This window comes from Elephas maximus, chromosome 17 (genome assembly GCF_024166365.1).
Source record: "Elephas maximus indicus isolate mEleMax1 chromosome 17, mEleMax1 primary haplotype, whole genome shotgun sequence".
Classification (NCBI taxonomy): Eukaryota; Metazoa; Chordata; class Mammalia; order Proboscidea; family Elephantidae; genus Elephas; species Elephas maximus.
This window is the reverse complement of record NC_064835.1, coordinates 7,455,038-7,473,795: the sequence shown is the minus strand read 5'-3', so window position 1 is coordinate 7,473,795 and position 18,758 is coordinate 7,455,038. Positions and strand designations below refer to the sequence as shown.

At 43.8% G+C, this 18,758-nt stretch overlaps 1 pseudogene; it reads left to right on the top strand.

The window, feature by feature from the left end:
* Positions 1 to 15,259: 15,259 nt before the first annotated feature.
* On the top strand, positions 15,260 to 15,643 carry LOC126061179 (40S ribosomal protein S24-like; annotated as a pseudogene).
* Positions 15,644 to 18,758: the final 3,115 nt, after the last annotated feature.

Sequence of the window (18,758 nt, the reverse complement as noted above, 5' to 3'; positions counted from 1 at the left end):
CGAACAAATCTGTCTTGGAAGAAGTGCAGCCAGAATGCTCCTCAGAGGCAAAAATGGAGAGACTGCGTCTTACATACTTTGGACATGTTGTCAGGAGGGAACAGTCCCTGGAGGAGGACATCATGCTTGGCAGAGTACAGGGTCAGTGGAAAAGAGGAAGACCCTCAACGAGGTGGATTGACACAGTGGCTACAACAATGAGCTCAAGCATAACAACAAAGAATTATCTGGCCCAAAATATCAATAGTGTCCAGGTTTAGAAACCATGCTCCTTTATATTTATTTTATTTTTATTTTCTGTCCCTGGCTTGCATAGATTGGAAATCCAGCGTCAGGTGGGGCCAGCCAGAGTGCTGAGAGGCTGCCAGAGGGAACGCCTACTCCCAGTGGACCTGGAGGTTTTTGGTGTGACCTCCCATCAACCCCCTGACCTCCCGTGCCCCAGGCCAGCCCATTGAGATAATTAGGTCAAAAAAGCAGGCACTTTGCTGAAGACCAGCTGCTACGTCTGGACTGAGTTTCCCCTGGGGGTGGGGGAAAAAGAAAACAGAGGCAGGGAAGATAAACTACAGGGTAAGGAGCTGAGGGTAGGGGGAGGGTTGTATGGGGAAGTGCCAGCAAGGAAGCATGGGAGAAGTTGCATCATTACAGTAAGTAGGGGCTGCTCAAGGATCCTGAAAATTTCTTACCTTCCATCAGCTAATGATAAAAACATCACTTAGTAAAAACTTTCAGCTTACAGAGTATCCTGCATTTGTGATCTCATTTACTTCTCACAACCACTCAGTGGCACAGAGGAGGGCAAATGTGATTCGCCTTGTTTATAGACGGGGAAACTGAGTCTCAGACAGACTATTTTGCTCAAGGTCACGCTGCTGAGCTTAACAATTAGTAGGTTCTTAAAAATATATTTTCAAGAGGAAGGAAGGGGAGTAAGGAGAGAGAAAAGGAATAGAAAAAGAAAGTAAACGAGGTAGTGATTGTAATGCCAGGACTAGTAGAAAGTCTTTGAACATAAAAAATTCTTGCTAATTCCCTCATTTTTTGCCAGAAGATGAAAAGGAGGGCATTATTTTAACAGGGAGTCCCTGGGTGGTGCAGTTAATACGCTCAGCTGCTAACCAAAATGTTGGAGGTTTGAGTCCACTCAAAAGCTCCTTGGAAGAAAGGCCTGGCAACCTACTTTCGGAAAACCAGCTATTGAAAACCCCATGGAGCACAGTTCTAATCTGACACACATGCGGTCACCATAAATTGGGGCTGACGCAACAGCAACTTTTTTTTTTTCTCTCTCTCTCCCTGAGCCTATCAGTCCCTTCCGGATTGCAGTTCCATTCAGTTATAGGCCCTGAGGATCTTCAATCTGCAGACTCAGACCCTCCTAGACTCTGAGTAGAAGCTGACCCCAGCATAGGACACATGAGGACTCCACCTGTACTGGGAGGCAAAGTCTGGATTTTTCTGTCATGTGGTGGGCTTATGTCCCTTAAGTGCTCACCAAGCTTCCACTGGCCCCACCCGTGGTGGCCCAGTCAGCATGACCGGCGTCTGCTTTGGTTTCCTGCTGGAGTCTGGGCTGCAGCCTGGCCCTGAACCCTTGCCCACTGGCCAAAATTCCGTTCTCTTACCTAGCCTTTACTGGCTTTCTCAGCCCCTCCCTCGGGGACTGCAGGCTGCCTCTGTACCTGAGCCACCACAGGGGTTCTGTGGCAAATACAGAAGCCTCCAGAAGCAAACCTCTGCCTCCTGACTAATCTCAAGACCCTCCACTGCCTACAGAGTCCTGCTCCTGGACCAGGGTGTCAGGCTGGAGCCAACCTGACTTTACCTGTTGGGAAATGGTCTTGGGATTACTGCCCTCACTAAGCCTCGAAAGGAAGCAGTTGGGCCACCCAGTCCACATATCAGACTCACTCTGGCCTTCTCCCCCTGCCTACCAGCCGCTGCACCGTAGTCTCAGCACCACAGCCTGCCAAGGAGCCAGCCCCAGTTAGGCAAGGCTTCAGTCTGTATGCCTGAGAAGCCAGGATAGCAGACCCTTCTTCTGGGACAGCCTTCCCCCACCCCACCCAGGGCGATGGCTGGCCATTTTCCAAGAAGGTCCCCGGTTTCTGAGCATTCTACTTATCTGCCTCAACTTCTCTCTCCTCCCCCAGGCCCTTCCTGTAAATTTCACATTCGAAACAAATATTGATTTCCTTACTAATGCCCTTGCCAGGGTTGTTAGACACACACACACATGCACAGCCATAGAAAATGAAAAGCCTGGACCCGCTACCTCTTCTGGAAATGAATGAGGCAAAAACTGGAAAAGCACAAAGAAAAAGAGACATGGCTTCTGGGCAAAAGGTGACAAACCCCAGCACTGAGTTATGATCTCAGGTGGCGTGGTGAGTGTTACCTGGGAGTGGGAGACCCAAAAGGGCGGTTTCCCCATAAAAAAAATTTTAAAAAGTGTTCTAACTTTTCCACCTTTTAACCTGAAGTGAGAGTGAAAAGACCCAGGTCCGTGCTGCTCAGAGAGTGTGGCTGTGGCAGCTTCTCCGCCTCATCTCCTTACCCGGCCACCCTCCCCCAACTCCCTTTTCCCTTGGCTAATAAGTAATCCTGAGAAGGTTTGTGCACTTTGCTTATTGTGTTTGGCTCAGAAATACATTCTCTTTATCACCCCCAACCTCAGGCAAATGCTTTTCTGATATCCATTTGTATGCCTGTACACATGGCACAATTGGGTTTAATGTTATTTGCTGGGTAACTGCAGGAAGCGCAAGGTCATCGGGCACAGTATGAACTTGGAGCCTCTGGGGCATTAGATGCCTAAGGCCTGGTCAGCTTCCACCTCAGCCTCAGCCACATCCTCCTAGCCACAATGACAGAGCTCTAGGACACCTAACTAATTTCACATCTTCATTATGTTCCTCTCCCGGAGTGATTCCTGAATCCACCAAAGACCGTGTTCGCATCCATAGAATTTGCATATAGCAGGACAATTTATTGAGACTTTAATGGAGCAGAATAACTGACTCAGAAATTACCTATGTCTTGCTTTTCTCGGCAGTAGGCTCAACAAAAAGGCATGAAAGGTATTTCTTCCCTTCCTTCCCACCCCTCAACCCATCCCTTCCCAGCACTTTTATGTCCTTGAAGTCTAAGTTTCTTTATTCTGTTAATGCCCAAGTGCCATTATTTTTGTTAAAACTCAGGAAGAAACAAGCGATTAAGGGAGGAGCTGGGTGGCTTTGTAGTTTAGAGGTTGAACAGGAAAGGGCTGGAGGGAAGAAGAGGGCCTCTGACCCTGGAGAGGATGATGAATTCTCAGGAAGGGGAAGGAAGAGAAGGAAGAGGCCTGAGGTGCCCAGACAGGCAGAATCCTGAGCCCGAGAGAAGGCGGTGCCTCTGAAAGGGATGGGAAGGTGCATGGGTACCTGTGTAGACCTGGATAACTTGGGCCTCTCCAGGAAGGTCTTCCATGACTGAACATGCACAGAGGCGGTGAGTTGGCCTCTGTGGGCCTGGGCAAGCATGGCCCAGGGACCTGCACAGACAGATGAACAGATGCTTCACCTCCATCTTCTGAGACCTAAGAAGCCCAAGTGTTTTTTACCAAATGTGAGGACTCCCTGAGGACATGCTGGCAATGGCAACCTTGGGGTCACAAACCAGATTTCATTTAATTTAGATAAAGAAACGTTCTGAGGTATGTTTTTATCATTGGTTCACCACCTCTTGGAATGCGATGGAGGGGTTGCTTCACTTCAGAGAACTTAGCAGCGGATGCCCTCTGGGGGCTGAGGTAAGATAAGCTTTCAACAGATCATACAGGTTGCTAGGGCCCCTTTAGGACGACTGCAGCAGGAGCCACCAGGCTTTTAACTGTATCTCTTGTTGTATGATGGGCCTCATCCAATGATCGGAGCTCTCCATGCTTATTTGTCAAATCTCTGTATTCTTTTGTGTGCTCTGCTTTGCTGTATGTACTCTGATCTTTGTCTCACGTTCTTGCCTATGATCTCTCACTTCCCACTAGGTCTTGATGTTTTCCGTATTAGTCCTTGGCTTCACCCTACTTACCTTTAGGATTGACCATCTGCTTTTAATTCCTCCTGTATTGATTTTCAGCTACTCTTGTTTTCAGTCTTTTGGAGCCCAGCTTAACACTGGAACAAATAGTTATGCTCAACTCCTCCTCCTCTTTTGAGGCTTACACCATCCAATCATGCTACCCTTTTTCCTAGTCCCACCACAGCCATTTACTGACCTCGGTTATTCCACAGATTTCTACCAAACTTCGACCCCTGGCTCGTAAGTCTTCTTCCCATCCGAATCTCTCTCGTCTTCCCAAATGGCTTCCGTCTTCAAGTGGATGACTTATCTAATAACTCAACCTTTCCCTTTCTTGATCTCCTTTGCTGCCACAAATTTAAGCTTCATTCCATTTAACTGACCCTTTTCTATGGCAACACCCTAGATCTTGTCATCACCTAGAACTGCCAAACCCTTACATTCAAAGAGTCCACTGTGAACCCAACTTCTGATCTTTCTGCCTGTGAAAGTTCCTTTAGAACTGCTCATCACCCCCTTCAAGACCTCTAGTCTCTCAAGCTCTTCCTGTCGTCTCCCCACCAGCCTTTCCGACTTTTCTTCCTTCACCTCCAGCTTCAACCATGTAGCCATTTCCCTAATAATAGTGGCAAACACAGAGCCTTATTTGTGCTAGGTCCTACCGAAAGCCTTTCGTGTATGTTAACTTTTGTCATCTTTTTCGTCAATTTAAAGATTAAGAAACTAAGGTTGAGTAACTTGTCCAAGGCTGCATTTGGACTGGCTACGTAATTTGCAGACCCCAGTGCAAAATAAAAATCTGAGGCCCCCTTGTTCAAAAAGCAAGAAAAAAATACCATTAAAGGTACTAAAATATGAAGCATTTTCATTTGCCAGTTTTTTATTACTTATCAAGCACAATGGAATAATTGTCATTCTAAGCAAAGACTTCAACATTAAATTATTAGCATGAATTTTACTGTTCAGCTTTACGTTGTGCGATGCTGGTCTAAAATGAAAGTACAAGAGGATTTAACCTGTATTCAAAATCACTAGTATTCCATAACTTGTAAGTGCGTATGACTTTCATTCTAACCGGAACAGTGGAGACACTGCACAAGACAGTTTTTATTTCACTCCTTGATACACACACATTCTATCAACACTTCTTTCTTTTTGCTTACTAGGGAGTAAGAAAAGACTGAAGAGAAAAGGAATTCTGGGTTGCCCTGTCTTTCCAGTTTCTTGTATGTTATCATTTTCAGCATAAGCTGTTGGTTAATACAGGAAAGTAGCCTGAGTAAGAAAGGGTAGGATACGGCTTCTCGGTCATTTGTGTTTGTTAGACTGCCATTGCTGTCTGTCTTTCTGTGTTCAGAGTAAGTTCTGGGGCCAACAGAAGGCATGGATCAGTGCTCCAACTTAGTTATAGGCATGTTGATTTGGAACATGAGCAGAGAATTCTGGTGGATCCACGATGCACGGGAGTTCAGCAAGACTCGAAGTGAACACAAATTAAACATGTTATGGAAGCTGCATAGCAATGCAAATACTATATGCAAGCGAGGCAGCAAGACTCGGAACAGCAGGTCCATGTGCTGTCTCCTCTGCGCATTCATGTGCTCCATTGTCACATTAGAATTTACTTACAAATTTCAAGTTCAAAGAAAAAATCATAAGAATTTCAGGACAGCAACAACAGAGCTTTTAACCAAGCATAGAACCCTTCTGAGAGCAGTACCACACAACATGAAGCCAACCCTACCCTTAGTTCATAAGTGGTAGTGACAGAGTTTGAACCCAAGACCTTGACTCCAGAGTCTAGGCTATCTACACACTCTCTTAAACTCTACTGCTTTTCTTATTACCCAGTATTAATTTAGCTTTCTCTCTTCCTGCTTCTATGTCAAATTTATTGGCAATTGTTGTATAACTAGCTGATTGGCAATCGTGGTATAACAACCTTTGGGCTACTTAGCATCCTTTTATAAGTCTTTCCCTTTTCCGTGGTGGTTGATTCCAGACCATTTTCAAGCCTTTTCCTAGATTTAAGCTTCTTTGTTCCCACTAAGGAAACCCTGGTGGCGTAGTGGTTAAGTGCTATGGCTGCGAACCAAAGGGTCAGCAGTTTAAATCTGCCAGGCACTCCTTGGAAACTCTATGGGGCAGTTCTACTCTGTCCTATAGGGTCACTATGAGTTGGAATGGACTCGATAGCACTGGGTTTGGTTTTTTGGTTTTGTTCCCACTAAACATCATTTTCTTAATTATCATGTACCCTGTCCAAATGTTATATCATAACTTACTCATGTACATTTTACTGTACACTTATTTTTAATTTTTTCCCTAACACTTGAACATTGCAATGAACTTCATAAATCCGTTAACCTTAAAAAGTGACCTTGCCTCAAATTTTATAGAAAAAAATAAAATAAAACATAACAGGTATCCTTCTTTCCCAAGCTTATATGTATTCCCATCTAAGTTCACATCTTTGTCACAGGTTGGGCTCCCCAGGAATTAGACATTCAGGGTTTTTTTTTAAGGTGTGTTCTCAAGATCAACCCCTGTGTGGGGAGAGAAAGATTAGGTTTGGGCAGCGGGAGAAGCTGGGTGCAGTCACAACAAAGTCTTGGCCAGCCCCACAGTGAGCTCTGAAGCTGGAAAGGCACTTCGGGATTCTCCTGGTTAGAATCACAGAGCTGGACCTTCACATCCCACGTAGACCAGTCACTGGATGTCAGCCGCCAAGGGAAAAGGGCGTGGCCTTGCATGAAGCGTCTCTCTTCAACTGAGGCAGTTCCCAAAAAGACGGGAATGCTCAGCAGCTGGGAAGTCTTGAAGAGGAAACATGGGCAGCACAGTGAAGAATCCAGGATATCTTCCCTCCTACCCCAGAGAAAGAGATTGTCCTTCTCTCTTCCAGGATCCTCTCTCCATCAGCCCAAAGGCCAACATTTCTACCTGCACTCTTTATTCCATTCTTTCTCATTTCCCTTAAATCTTGTCCAATTAATTATTCCCACTTTTCCTCATATCTTCAGTTTCTTCTCTGATAATTTCCCCTCTAACTCCACCTAAACACAGTCAACTCTCCTCACATTAAAAAATCCCATGATTCAGCTCTACTTCCCTCCAGAAAACTACTGTCATCTCATCTTGTTGTCCACCAAGATTCCTCAAAAAGTCATCTCCTCTTGCTATCTCCAGTTTCTAAATGTGCATTCACAACCCAACCCAAAGTCATCTGACTTCTGCCTCCTAAGCTCTCCTGGAACTGCAATCAGTAAGGTCTTTTAGACCTGCTCATTCTTTTGCCCAGTGGCTGCTCTTCAGCCTTCATTTTACCACAACTTTTTGTGGCACACAAAACAAGTGATCACTTCTATCTTTAAGAAATCCTCCCCTTCTTTGTCACAGAACACTACTTGGTCTTGTTCTACCATCATTTCTCCAAGTACTCCTTCTTAGTTCCCTTCACGGGCTTCTCTTCACTGACTCCGTAAATGTGGTTGTTCTCCAGGACTCAGTTTTTGCTCTCTACCTGCTCTTCCTGGTTGATTTTATCTACTCTCACCTATAAGCCAATGACCCATTTCTTCATCTTCAGCAAACACCTCCCCCTAAACTTCAGACCCACTTACTTTGTAAAATTAATCTTCATCACACAGTACTTCAGATTTTAAATGCTTTTTAAAACTACACAATTACTATATGGTTTGTCTCAGTCATCTAGTGTTGCTATAACAGAAATACCACAAGTGGATGGCTTTAACAAAGAGAAATTTATTTTCTCACAGTCTAGTAGATTACAAGTCCAAATTCAGGGTGTCAGCTCCAGGGGAAGGCTTTCTTTCTCTGTCAGCTCTGGAGGAAGATTCCTTGTCATCAATCTTACTCTGGTCGAGGAGCTCCAAATGATACCCTTTGCTCCTGGTGCTGCTTTCTTGGTGGTATAAGGTCCTTAACTGTCTGCTTGCTTCCCTTTCCTTTTATCTCTTGAGAGATAAAAGGTGGTGCAGGCCACATCCCAGTGAAACTCCCTTTACCTTGGATCAGGGAGGTGACCTGAGTAACAATGGTGTTACAATCCCACCCGAATCCTCTCAACATAAAATTACAATCACAAAATAGAGGACAACCACACAATACTGGGAATCATGGCCTAACCATATTGATACATTTGTGGGGGGAAGCAGCATGGTTCCTATAGAAAATTGGAAAATATATGCGAGCAAGAAGACTACAAAACGCAAAAATCTGAAATTCCAAATTCCAGAGGTAATCACTGCTGATAATCTAATTTATATCTAACTTTATGGACTTTTTCTATGCAAATACATTGCATTTTTGGTATAAAAATTGTCTTTTAAAAAATTGGTCATACTTTAAAAAAAAACATATGGTAAAAAAGATACTCCTTTTTTGTTGTTGTCTTTCAAGATCACAAAATAAATTCTACAATGTCATTGTAATGGCTGCAAGCATTCCATGGTATGACTGTATCAAATTCTTTCAAACTTTTCTTCTAATTTTTGGACGTTAACCTTCTTTGAACATTTTCTACTACTCTACACAATACAATGAACACCCTTGTGACTAAATTGCTGAGTCCAAATGTACAAACGTTTTTAAGGTTGTTCATAGATATTTTCCAAAATTACTCTCCATAAAGGATTGTGCTAATGTACACTCCTACCAGCAATGAATGAGAGTGCCAGTATCCCCAAATCCTTGACAAGAATAGATAATGGTGTTGTTTTAATCGTGCCCGTTTGTTTTTTCATTATTGCAGTAGTATTTATTTTTTTCTGTTTTGTTTGTCCCCTTGTATTTCTTCCTTTGAGAAATGCATTTTTTGTTTTCTTTGTCCATTGTATTCTATAAAGATGTTCTTCTGTTTATTGATTTGTAAGAAACCCCTACCACTTCTAAGTACCTAAATGATTGACACAGCAGCTGCAACAATGGGCTCAAACATAGCAAGGGTTGTGAGGACGGCGAAGGATCAGGCAGTGCTTCTTTCTGTTCTGTACAGGGTCACTGTGAGTCAGAACCAACTCAACAGCACCTAATAACAACATTTGATGACACAACTAGGTTTCCCCAGAGCACCTCAAGATCAAAATTTCCAAAACCAAATTGATAATCTCCCCCATAAACACTGTTTGCCCCAGTGTTCTCTCTCTCAGTTGATAGTATCACCATCTCCCAAGTTAGCCAAGACAGAAACTTGAGAAGTAATTACACCTACCACCCTCCTTCTCTTCCAGCCCAGTCACAAACTCTGGTCCATTTATTCTTGAGTAGCCCTCGAGTCTGTATCATCTACTCTATTCTCCCTATTTCTGCCTTAGCTTGGACCCTCATCATTTCTTGTTTGTAGCATTGCAAAACCTCCACCTAATAGTAGCCAGCCTCTTCCTCCTCTCTTTTGTCTCCATACTGACACAGAATAATTTTTCTAAAGAAGAAATCTGGTAATGCCAACCCCCTCCTAAAAACCTTCAGTGGCTCCCATCACTTTCAGTGTGAGGTGATAATTTCCTAGTCTAGCCCAGAAGGCTTTGTACAATCTGGTTCCAGATGAATTTCCATATTATCTCTATGAGTCTAGCATTTGTACTCACAGCCAGGCCTACTGTATACTGCTCTTCCAAAATGGCATGCTCTTACACAATTTTATGCCTAATCTTCTTTTGTGCTTGAAGCTGCCTAGTCACCCCTTAAGACTTATAGCATATCTTGCCCTTGGAGACTCCAGAGAAATAAACCAAACACACAAGCTTTGGAATCTTCAACCAGTTTGGGACTGGGATAAAAAGCCGACCCCTTATAGCAAGGAAACCTGACTTAAAAAATAGCTGAGGGAGTCCCCTTCAGTACAGTATAGTATTTAAGAGGCAGATTGTCTGGATTCAAATCCCAACTCTGCCATTCACTGGCTGTGTGATCCAGGGCCAATTACTTAACCCTTCTGTGTCTCAGCTTCCCCATATTTAAAATGGCAGTCATAATGGTATCTCCTCATAGTCAATGTACGTGAAGTACTTAAAAGAGTGGCTGCTGTGAATAAGAGTTAGCTGTTATTGTTACTTGACTAGATTATCTATTTGGGGTAACTAATGTTGGTGCCATCTGACTATATATGTAAGTGATTAATTGGATGAATTTGTACAATGTGTATGCAAAATTTTAAAACACTATGGAATTGTCCAGTGTTACTCTATCACTCTTAATTTTAAATACAGTCTCTACTTCAGAAAGTACAAATTATTATAACTACAAATCACTCATAAAATTGCTATAAAGGTTAAAGGAGAGAATGGTTGCACAACATCAAGAATGTAATCAATGTCACTGAATTTTACATGTAGAAAAGGTTGAATTGGTGTATGTTCTGCAGTGTATATTCTCAACAACAAAATTAATTTTTAATAAGAGCAAGGAAAAATAAAGGTATTTTTAAAAAAATTATTTATACCCCATCTCATTCCAAAATGGTTTTGAGTAGTTAAATTCAACCCCAAAACATACACAGAAGCAAGATGTGATGTAGTTAAAAAAAGCACTTACTTAAGAAGTAGACATATTGCGATGTAAACTCAGGTTCTTCCACTTATTAATACTATGAGTTCTCCAAGGCCTAAAGGGATTTGTGAAACACTGAGCATTCAGAAATGATAATTATTATCATTTGGTTGAAAGAAGATTATATCAAGGCATTTTTGGTGGGAGGAGTAAGGTGGGCATTTAGAGGAAGGAAGCAAACGTTGAGTTGTATTGAGTTAGTCCCGCAGAAATGGAGGACAATAGTCACACTCCTTAGGTGGGCAGAAGCTCAGCCTAGACTCAGCATGGCCGCAGATTGAACCTCAAGGCAGAAGACATCTCCAGTGCTTCTGGTTAGCTCTTACTCCATTCAGCCTTCTGTCATAGTTAATTATTACTATGTCTGTCTCCTGCATTAAATCACATCTTCCTTGAAGTCAGTGACCTCATCTTTGTAAATCCAATGTCTGCACAGCACTTGACATTCAGAATCAGGCATAAATGCTTGCTGAGTGAATGTAAGGACAAATACCATCTACTCAGTGCACTCTTAGGTGCCCAGTAAGGCCTGGCTCAAATAGTACCTACTTCCTGAAATGAACTGAAACGAGGAAAGAAGAATACAGATTTCTTTAAGAGAGAAGTAATGAGGGACCTGGGTGGAGAGTCCCAATCCTGGAGAAACATTTGCAGAATTACAGAGATTCAGAAAAACTCTCTGCCAAACTGGACTCAGCATTCACACCGCCTGGATGTGGGTGCAAAGGCAAGAATAATAGAGATGAATAAGGAAAGTAATTTGGAACTGACCAGTGTGCTGTTTCACGCACATGAGTCCTCACACCGCCTGTAGTCTGGGCCTCTGAAGGAGGCTGGACCTGTGGCAAAGCTATTCTGAAAACTTCCTATGAGTTGAGCATGGCTGTAACAGGCAGCTGGTGTTCCCAAGACCTCAGGCAATGGCAGAGGCAGAGGCAGGCAAAGCTGCAGTTATGCCAAGTAGCAGACTCTGCAGCCTGGGGAAGCTTGAGGGCTCACTCTGTTACTCAGGGGGAGTTGAAAAGAGACTGCCACTCTTCCCCACCCTGTCTCCAGCTCTCCGCGGTAATTCAGCCATATAAACTCACCACTGTGGTAGTCACAATCGTAAGCCCACCACATGACAACTTCATATTTCTAGCATTTTCTAGAGGTGTTGGATTTCTGTATCTGTGTTCCTTCATCAGTATGCTCCCTCCTCTTTATTTTCTACCAACACTGTCCAGCCTAAGAGCCGATCTACTAAGAACTGGTCAATGCTTCAAGGCAAAGTTGTTTTAAAAATAATAAAATACAGTAATGGTAATAACTTTCACGGGACATAATGGCTCAAAGTTTTAAAAGGTTTGTACATACAAGGGTCGATAATAAGGGGGCTGCTAACAGAGGTTGGAGGTTCAAGTCCACCCAGAGGTGCCTTGGAAGAAAGGCCTGGCAATCTACTTCTAAAAAAAACAGCCATTGAAAACCCTATAGAGCAATTCTACTATGACACACATGGGTTCACCATGAATTTTAATCGACTCAAAGGCAACTTTTTTTTTTTTTTTTTTCTTCTCATTCCACTGCTGACTGGGCATTTTCCCCCTGCCTGGAGGACTCTTGATCCAAGATGGCAGGAATCACTCTAATTTCACACATCTAGAACGTAAGGATACTCCTGGAGGTTCCCAATGATTTCTAGAAATTCCGTCTGCCCAGAAGTTTGTGCGGAGGTAAGCCAGCGGGCCGGTTCATGAGTATGAAAGCAGTACTATGGCTGACTTAGCCTGGGTGGAATATGGTATCAGCCCACGCGTCCACGTCTGCGGTTTTCCTTTTGTTTTTATTCTCTATTCCTTTTCTCACTGTGAATGTTTTCTTTCCTGGACATGGGGAGTCAGAGAAACCCAGCGAACTTGTTACTTTCTTCTGTATTGTAGCAGCTCAGATTAGGCCTGCTGGCTTTAATCCGAGACATTTGCAATTCCTGCAGCAGTTGGGTCCTTGGAATGCCAACCCAGATCACATCTCTGTGGTCTGCTGGTGTCTGCAGAGAGCATGTCAGGGCCACAGAGGGGCAGGGAGCAGCCTGATAGTGTGAGCGGCAGGAGGGAGCCTCACACAGAAGACTTTTGTCCCCTGGACCCGGTGTTAAAGCTGGTGCAATGTGAAATCAAAGAAGAGATAGAAAGGGGAGGCCGTCCTGTATCCCAGTGTGGGGGAAACAGCCTGCTCTGAAGTTATCGCGGCTCCGAACACAATGTAATTTCTTCTCCAGCAGTGCTCTGCTTTTCTGGCCAGCAGGAAGGGCTGGACAAGCCATGCCAGCCCGACAGAGGGAGAAGGTCCAATGAGCCTGATATCATGGGTCCAGGCGCTGGGCTGAAGTTTCTCTGGGCTTTCGTTTGGAGCACAGACTGCTCTGGCGCCTTCTTGCTGGGCTTAGATCCTGCCTCCAGCCAAACACTTCCCAGACCCCGCCATACCTTCCCTCTGTCTCCCCTTCTTCCTGCTCTTGAATTCCAGCAACTCTTTGCCTCTTTTGTCAGGAGTGTAAAAAGAAGAATCCACAAGTTAAAAGAAAGTTTCTTCAAAGAATTCCAAAATACCCAGGGGCCAGAGCGCAGAAAGTATCCTGGCAAGTCACCTGTCCTGGGTAATCTTCCGCTCATATCCTCCCACAGGCATATGCCTTCCCCCCAGCTAAGAAAATCTTCAGAGGAAGACTCATCCGTGTTCCTCCGTATCCTCTTCTAATAGCCACAAAAACCAAACCAAAACAAAACAGAGCCAGTTGCCATCAAGGTTGAGTTGATTCCGACTCAGAGCGACCCCACAGGTATCAGAGTAGAACTCTGCTCCATAGGGTTTTTTGTTGGGTTTTATTTTTATAATTTACAGTATTTTTTGTTGTTGTTCTTGAGAACATGCACAGCAGAACATACACTGATTCAGCAATTTCTACACATGCGACTCAGTGACAGTGATCACATTCTTTAAGCTGCACAACCACTCTCAGGCACCTTTTCCAAATTGTTCCTCCACATAAGCTCACTGCCCCTTAAGTTTATAAGGTTTTCAATGGCTGATTTTTCAAAGTAGATCATCAGGCCTTTCTTCTGAGGCCTGGGTGGATTCAAATCTCCAATCTTTTGGTTAGCAGCTGAGCACTTAACCATTTAAGCCCCCCAGGGACTCCTACTATCTAGCATCCCCCACGTAATTCTCATTATTCCAATTTCAGTCCTTTCCCAATCATTCTGACCCCAAAAGGCATTAACGGGCTCCCATGAGCATGGTCTTTTGCACACACAAAACTTTCTACCACCTTTCATAGGGCCCCCAAATCTGGAGAATTCAGAAAAAAATAGCGGTATATGGGCAGGGCCAGCAAAGTCTATTGTTTTCAGAAAACTCAGAATTGGCTGAGTCAGGTAATTCAGGTCAATGACACAAGCGAGGTGTCATTTCAGTTATCTGGGTCATTGTGTCCATGCAGCCCTGGCCAGAGAAGTTGTCTTTCCTCCTCTGCCAAGTCATGAGGGAAAAAACAGTCAGTTGGCTGCACCTCCGGGTTTCTTAGGGTAGACAAAAGAGAAGGACTTGATTGACCTCCCAGAGGCCTGAGATTTAGAGGCGGTATCCAGTTTAGGCCTATGACTAGCCATGTATTTTAGCAGGAAGAGAGGTGTGGAACATCTTTTAGGGACAGGCTAGGAAGGAAGTGATGCTCATTTTTCCTTGTCTCCTGCCTCCTGCAAACTCCCAGTGGGGAAAATGGCTCCAATGTAGGGTGAGGGACTGTGCAGCTGAGCTGACAAAAAACTACGCATTCGTTGTGGGCAGCCTACAATTTTTCTTAATTAGCCATGGCATCTTGCCCAACATCAAAATAAGTAACAGGTGTCCCCTAAGGATATCACATAAGAGGTGCCATTTATCGATGTTCTGCGAAGAAACTGGCAACATGGCGGGTGACGCAGTAGAAATAATGAAGAAAAATGGTGGTGGGCAAGGAGAAGCCCCATCAAGGAGCCTTGCTGCCAGTCCCCAAAGGGAAGCCCCCTGCCCAGCACCCCCCTTAGGAGAGCAGCACCCCCCAGGTGCCCCTGTTCTCCAGGCAAGGTTTTCATATTTCATTAGCACTGGGCAGAGACCATGTGGTAGCATTTCAGAATCTCTGGGCAATCCCTCCTTTCACATAATGTGTCACTCGAATGTGGGTCAGACTCCCTGATATGCCACTTTGAGTGTTTCATTATTTTAGATATTTCAAGTTCGAGCAACTCTGATTTGTCTGTGTGGACTATTTCTGCCAAATGTTAGGTTTTAGGCCACCTGTCTGCCACCCAACGCACTTCTGGTCATTCTCTTCCTCTTTTAGTTGGTTGCCAGACCCAATCTAAAGGTAAAGAGGCATCCCTCTCCTGTTTAAGGCTTCCGTATCTCACCAGCTGTGCTCTGGATTTCGTGCCCTGCCTCATCAGGAATTTCCTTCCATCGGTTATTCCTTCTCTAACCTCTGTATTCAACTCTTGCTGTCTACTTCCCAGAAGGAATCAAACATTCTCAAACCTCCTCCATTAAAAACTAAACAACCAGTTTTTTTCCTCACTGGCTGGCTGCCTGAGCGCCTAACGCCGTCATGACTGACACGGTACCTATCCGGACCAGGAAGTTCATGACCAGTTGACTACTAGAGTGGAAACAAATGGTCATTGATGTCCTTCACCCTGGGAAGGCAACAGTACTTAAGACAGAAATTTGGGGAAAACTAGCCAAAATGTACAAAATATACAAGACCACACCTTTGTGTTGGATTCAGAACCCATTTTGGTGGTGGAAAGACTACTTACTGGCTTTGGCATGATTTTCGATTCCTTGGATTATGAACCTAAATGCAGACTTGCAAGACATGGCCTGTATGAGAAGAAAAAAGACCTCAAGGAAACAGCGCAAGGAGCTCAAGAACAGAATGAAGAAAGTCAGGGGGACTGCAAAGGCTAATCTTGGTGCAGGTAAAAAGTGAGCTAGAGATTGGGCGACAGAAGGAATAAAGATCCTACAGTGACTTGATCTGCAATGATTGTGTGGATTTTTCACCAGAGGATTAATAAATAATAAAAACTTAAAAAAAAAAAAAAACTAAATGATCAAACCTGCCCTCTCTATAACTTATACTTCTCTCTAGCTACCACCCTTGCACACCTCTTCCTTCCACAGCCAGTTTTTCCAGAGTCCTCACCTGCTTCCCTCCCATTTACAAAACAGCCTGCTTCAGTGTGGCTTTTGCCCCAACACCACTGAAACAGCTCTTCTCAAAGTCACCAGTGACATTGTGTTACTAAATCTAATGGACAAGTCTTAGCCCTTATCTTACTTTCCATTTCTCTTGAAATTCCTTTCTCCCTTGGTTTTTGGGGAGGCCACTTTCCTTAGGTTCTTCTTCTACTTCTCCAGCCACTCCTTCTCAGACTCCTTGGAAGCTCCTCTTCTGTTGCCCATCCCATAAATTTAGGGAATCTTCAGGGCTCTGGCCTCATCTCCTTCTTCTTCTCACTCTGCATGCTTTTTTTTAAATAATATTTAATTGTGTCTTTGGTGAAAGTTTACACAGCAAATTAATTTTCTATTTGACACTTCCTATGTGAATTGTTCAGTGACATCAGTTGCATTTTTCATAAAGTGTCAACATTCTCTTTTAACTGCATTCTGGTTGTTCCATTTCCAGGGCTCTAGTTTCCCTGCCCCTTTATCTCCTCATCTTTGCTTAAGAGTAATTGTTGACCTTTTGGTTTTGGTCTCATATAAATATTTTTGTTGTTGCTGTTGTTGAGAATATACACAATAAAACACACACCAATTCAACAGTTTTTACATGTACAATTCAGTGACATTAATTATATTCTTGGAGTTGTGCAGCCACTCTCACCCCCATTTTCTGAACTGTTTCTCCCCCATTAACATGAACTCACTGCCCGCTAAGTTTCCTGTCTAGTCTTTCGAGTTACTGTTGTCAATTTGATACCATATGCATAGTTCTTAAAAGAGTACAATGCTCAAGGCAGGAATTTTTCACTAGTTAAGCTAAACTACTGTTTGGGTTTAAGAAGAATTCAGGGGATATTTTTGGTTTAAAGACAATAGTTTGGGGGATTCATCCTGCCTCCATGGCTCCAAAAAATCTGGAGTCCATGAAAATTTGAAATTCTGTTCTGCATTTTCCCCTCTTTGATCAGGATTCTTCTACAGAATCTTTGATCAAAATGTTCAGTAATGGTAACCAGGCACCACGCTCTGCCTGATCTTCCTAGGCAAGCAAATGGATTCAACTCTCTTATACGTCTTAACGTCTTGGTTATCTAGCCCTGCTATAACAGAAATACCACAAATGGATGGCTTTAATGAACAAGAAGTTTATTCTCTCACAATCTAGGAGGCTAGAAATCCAGATCAGGGTGCCAGCTCCAGGAGAATGCCTTCTCTCTCTGTCGGCTCTGGAGGAAGGTCCTTGTCATCAACCTTCTCCTGTTCAAGGAGCCTCTCAGTGCAGGGAACCTGGGTCCAAAGGATACACACTCCTGGCTCTACTTTCTTGGTGGTATGAGGTTCCCATGTCTCTCTGCTTGCTTCTCTCTTTTATATCTCAAAAGAGATTGATGAAAAACACAACCTAGTCTTGTAAATTGAGTCCTGCCTCATTAACATAACTGCCGATAATCCCACCTCATTAATATCATAAAGGTAGGATTTATAACAAATAGGAGAATCACATCAGATGACAAAATAGTTGACTATCACACAATACTGGGAATCATGGACTAGCAAAGTTGACACACATTTTGGGGGGACACAGTTCAATTCATGACACTTAGTTATTCCCAAGTCACTGTCTGTAGCCCAGACTTCTCCCTTGACTTTCAGCCCCACATATCCAATTGTTTACTAGAAACTTTTCTGTATAATCTATAAGCACTCACTTTGAACACATTCAAAACCAAATTCCCCTTTCTTTCTTCACACATACACTCAGCCAACTATCCTGCTCAGGAATGGTGCCATTACCCACACTTATGAGGGAATAGTGGAGATAAGGAGCTTATAGCTCTGCAGCTTTTGAACTGCTTCAGGTAGTCCCTGGTGCCCTGAGGTCAACTGGCCAAACTTGCTGAGTGGGACCTTGAGGTGGACCTAAAGAGCCTAGTGTTCCAAAATTGGGCAAAGGCAAGAACAACTCTGAAGGGTTCTAAAGACCAGAGATTGAATACGTCAAAAGGAAAGGGCATAGCATTGACAATCTATCCTTATACAGCAAGACCCTTGCAATGGGCAGAGGCAGGTGAAGGGACAGAACCAACCCTAGGAAGGAAGACAAATAAGAGGCAGACAGGTTTGCAGAGACCTCATCATTCCTGAGTTTCAGGGCAGCGGTCCCAGCTGCAAGGGACTTGGTCTTACCAGACACATATACACTCAGAAAAAATTACAGAGCGGGGCACCAAAGCAGAAGTCTTAGCCGAAAGATTGGATAATAAGAAAAGCATAGGAAACGCTCTAACTAGCAAGCTTTTGGGTACCCAGGGTTCATTCCAGGCCCCAAATCCTGTGTTCAGGAGAACACAACTTAGTTCCACCCTTCAACAGATGGTTGAATTGAAGCTATGCCCTAGTCAAGACTGCCTTAGAAACTAGGGTGGGCCTGGGCCTCCAGTTCAGGTTCCTCTGCAGATCTACTTGGGAAATGGGGAAAGAGGGGAAAACAAAGGTAGGATAACAAGTTAGGGAGCCTGACGGCCTGTGTCCTATACAATAGTTCATGTATATGCATTTTGCACTGTGTTATCTGGGGGTTAGTCCTCTCTGGTGAGTTGGGTTTTTCCCTCCCTGCACGCAGTTTGGTTTGGTGTTGCGTGTTTGGGGGGTGAGTTCACCAGAGTGGCTTAGGGCACTTTCTATAAAGCAACAACAGTAGAGTCTTGTCCTACCAGAAGCTTTAGCCTCAGGTCCATTGATGGGCCAGAAAGGGCTTTCTAGTGTTTCAATTGAGTCCATTGAAGTTGGCTACAGGAAAAAAATAGCCTTGGTGATGTAATAAGTGTGAGAGCTGAGTGCGTGCTAAGTATAGATACAGCATGGATCTTTTT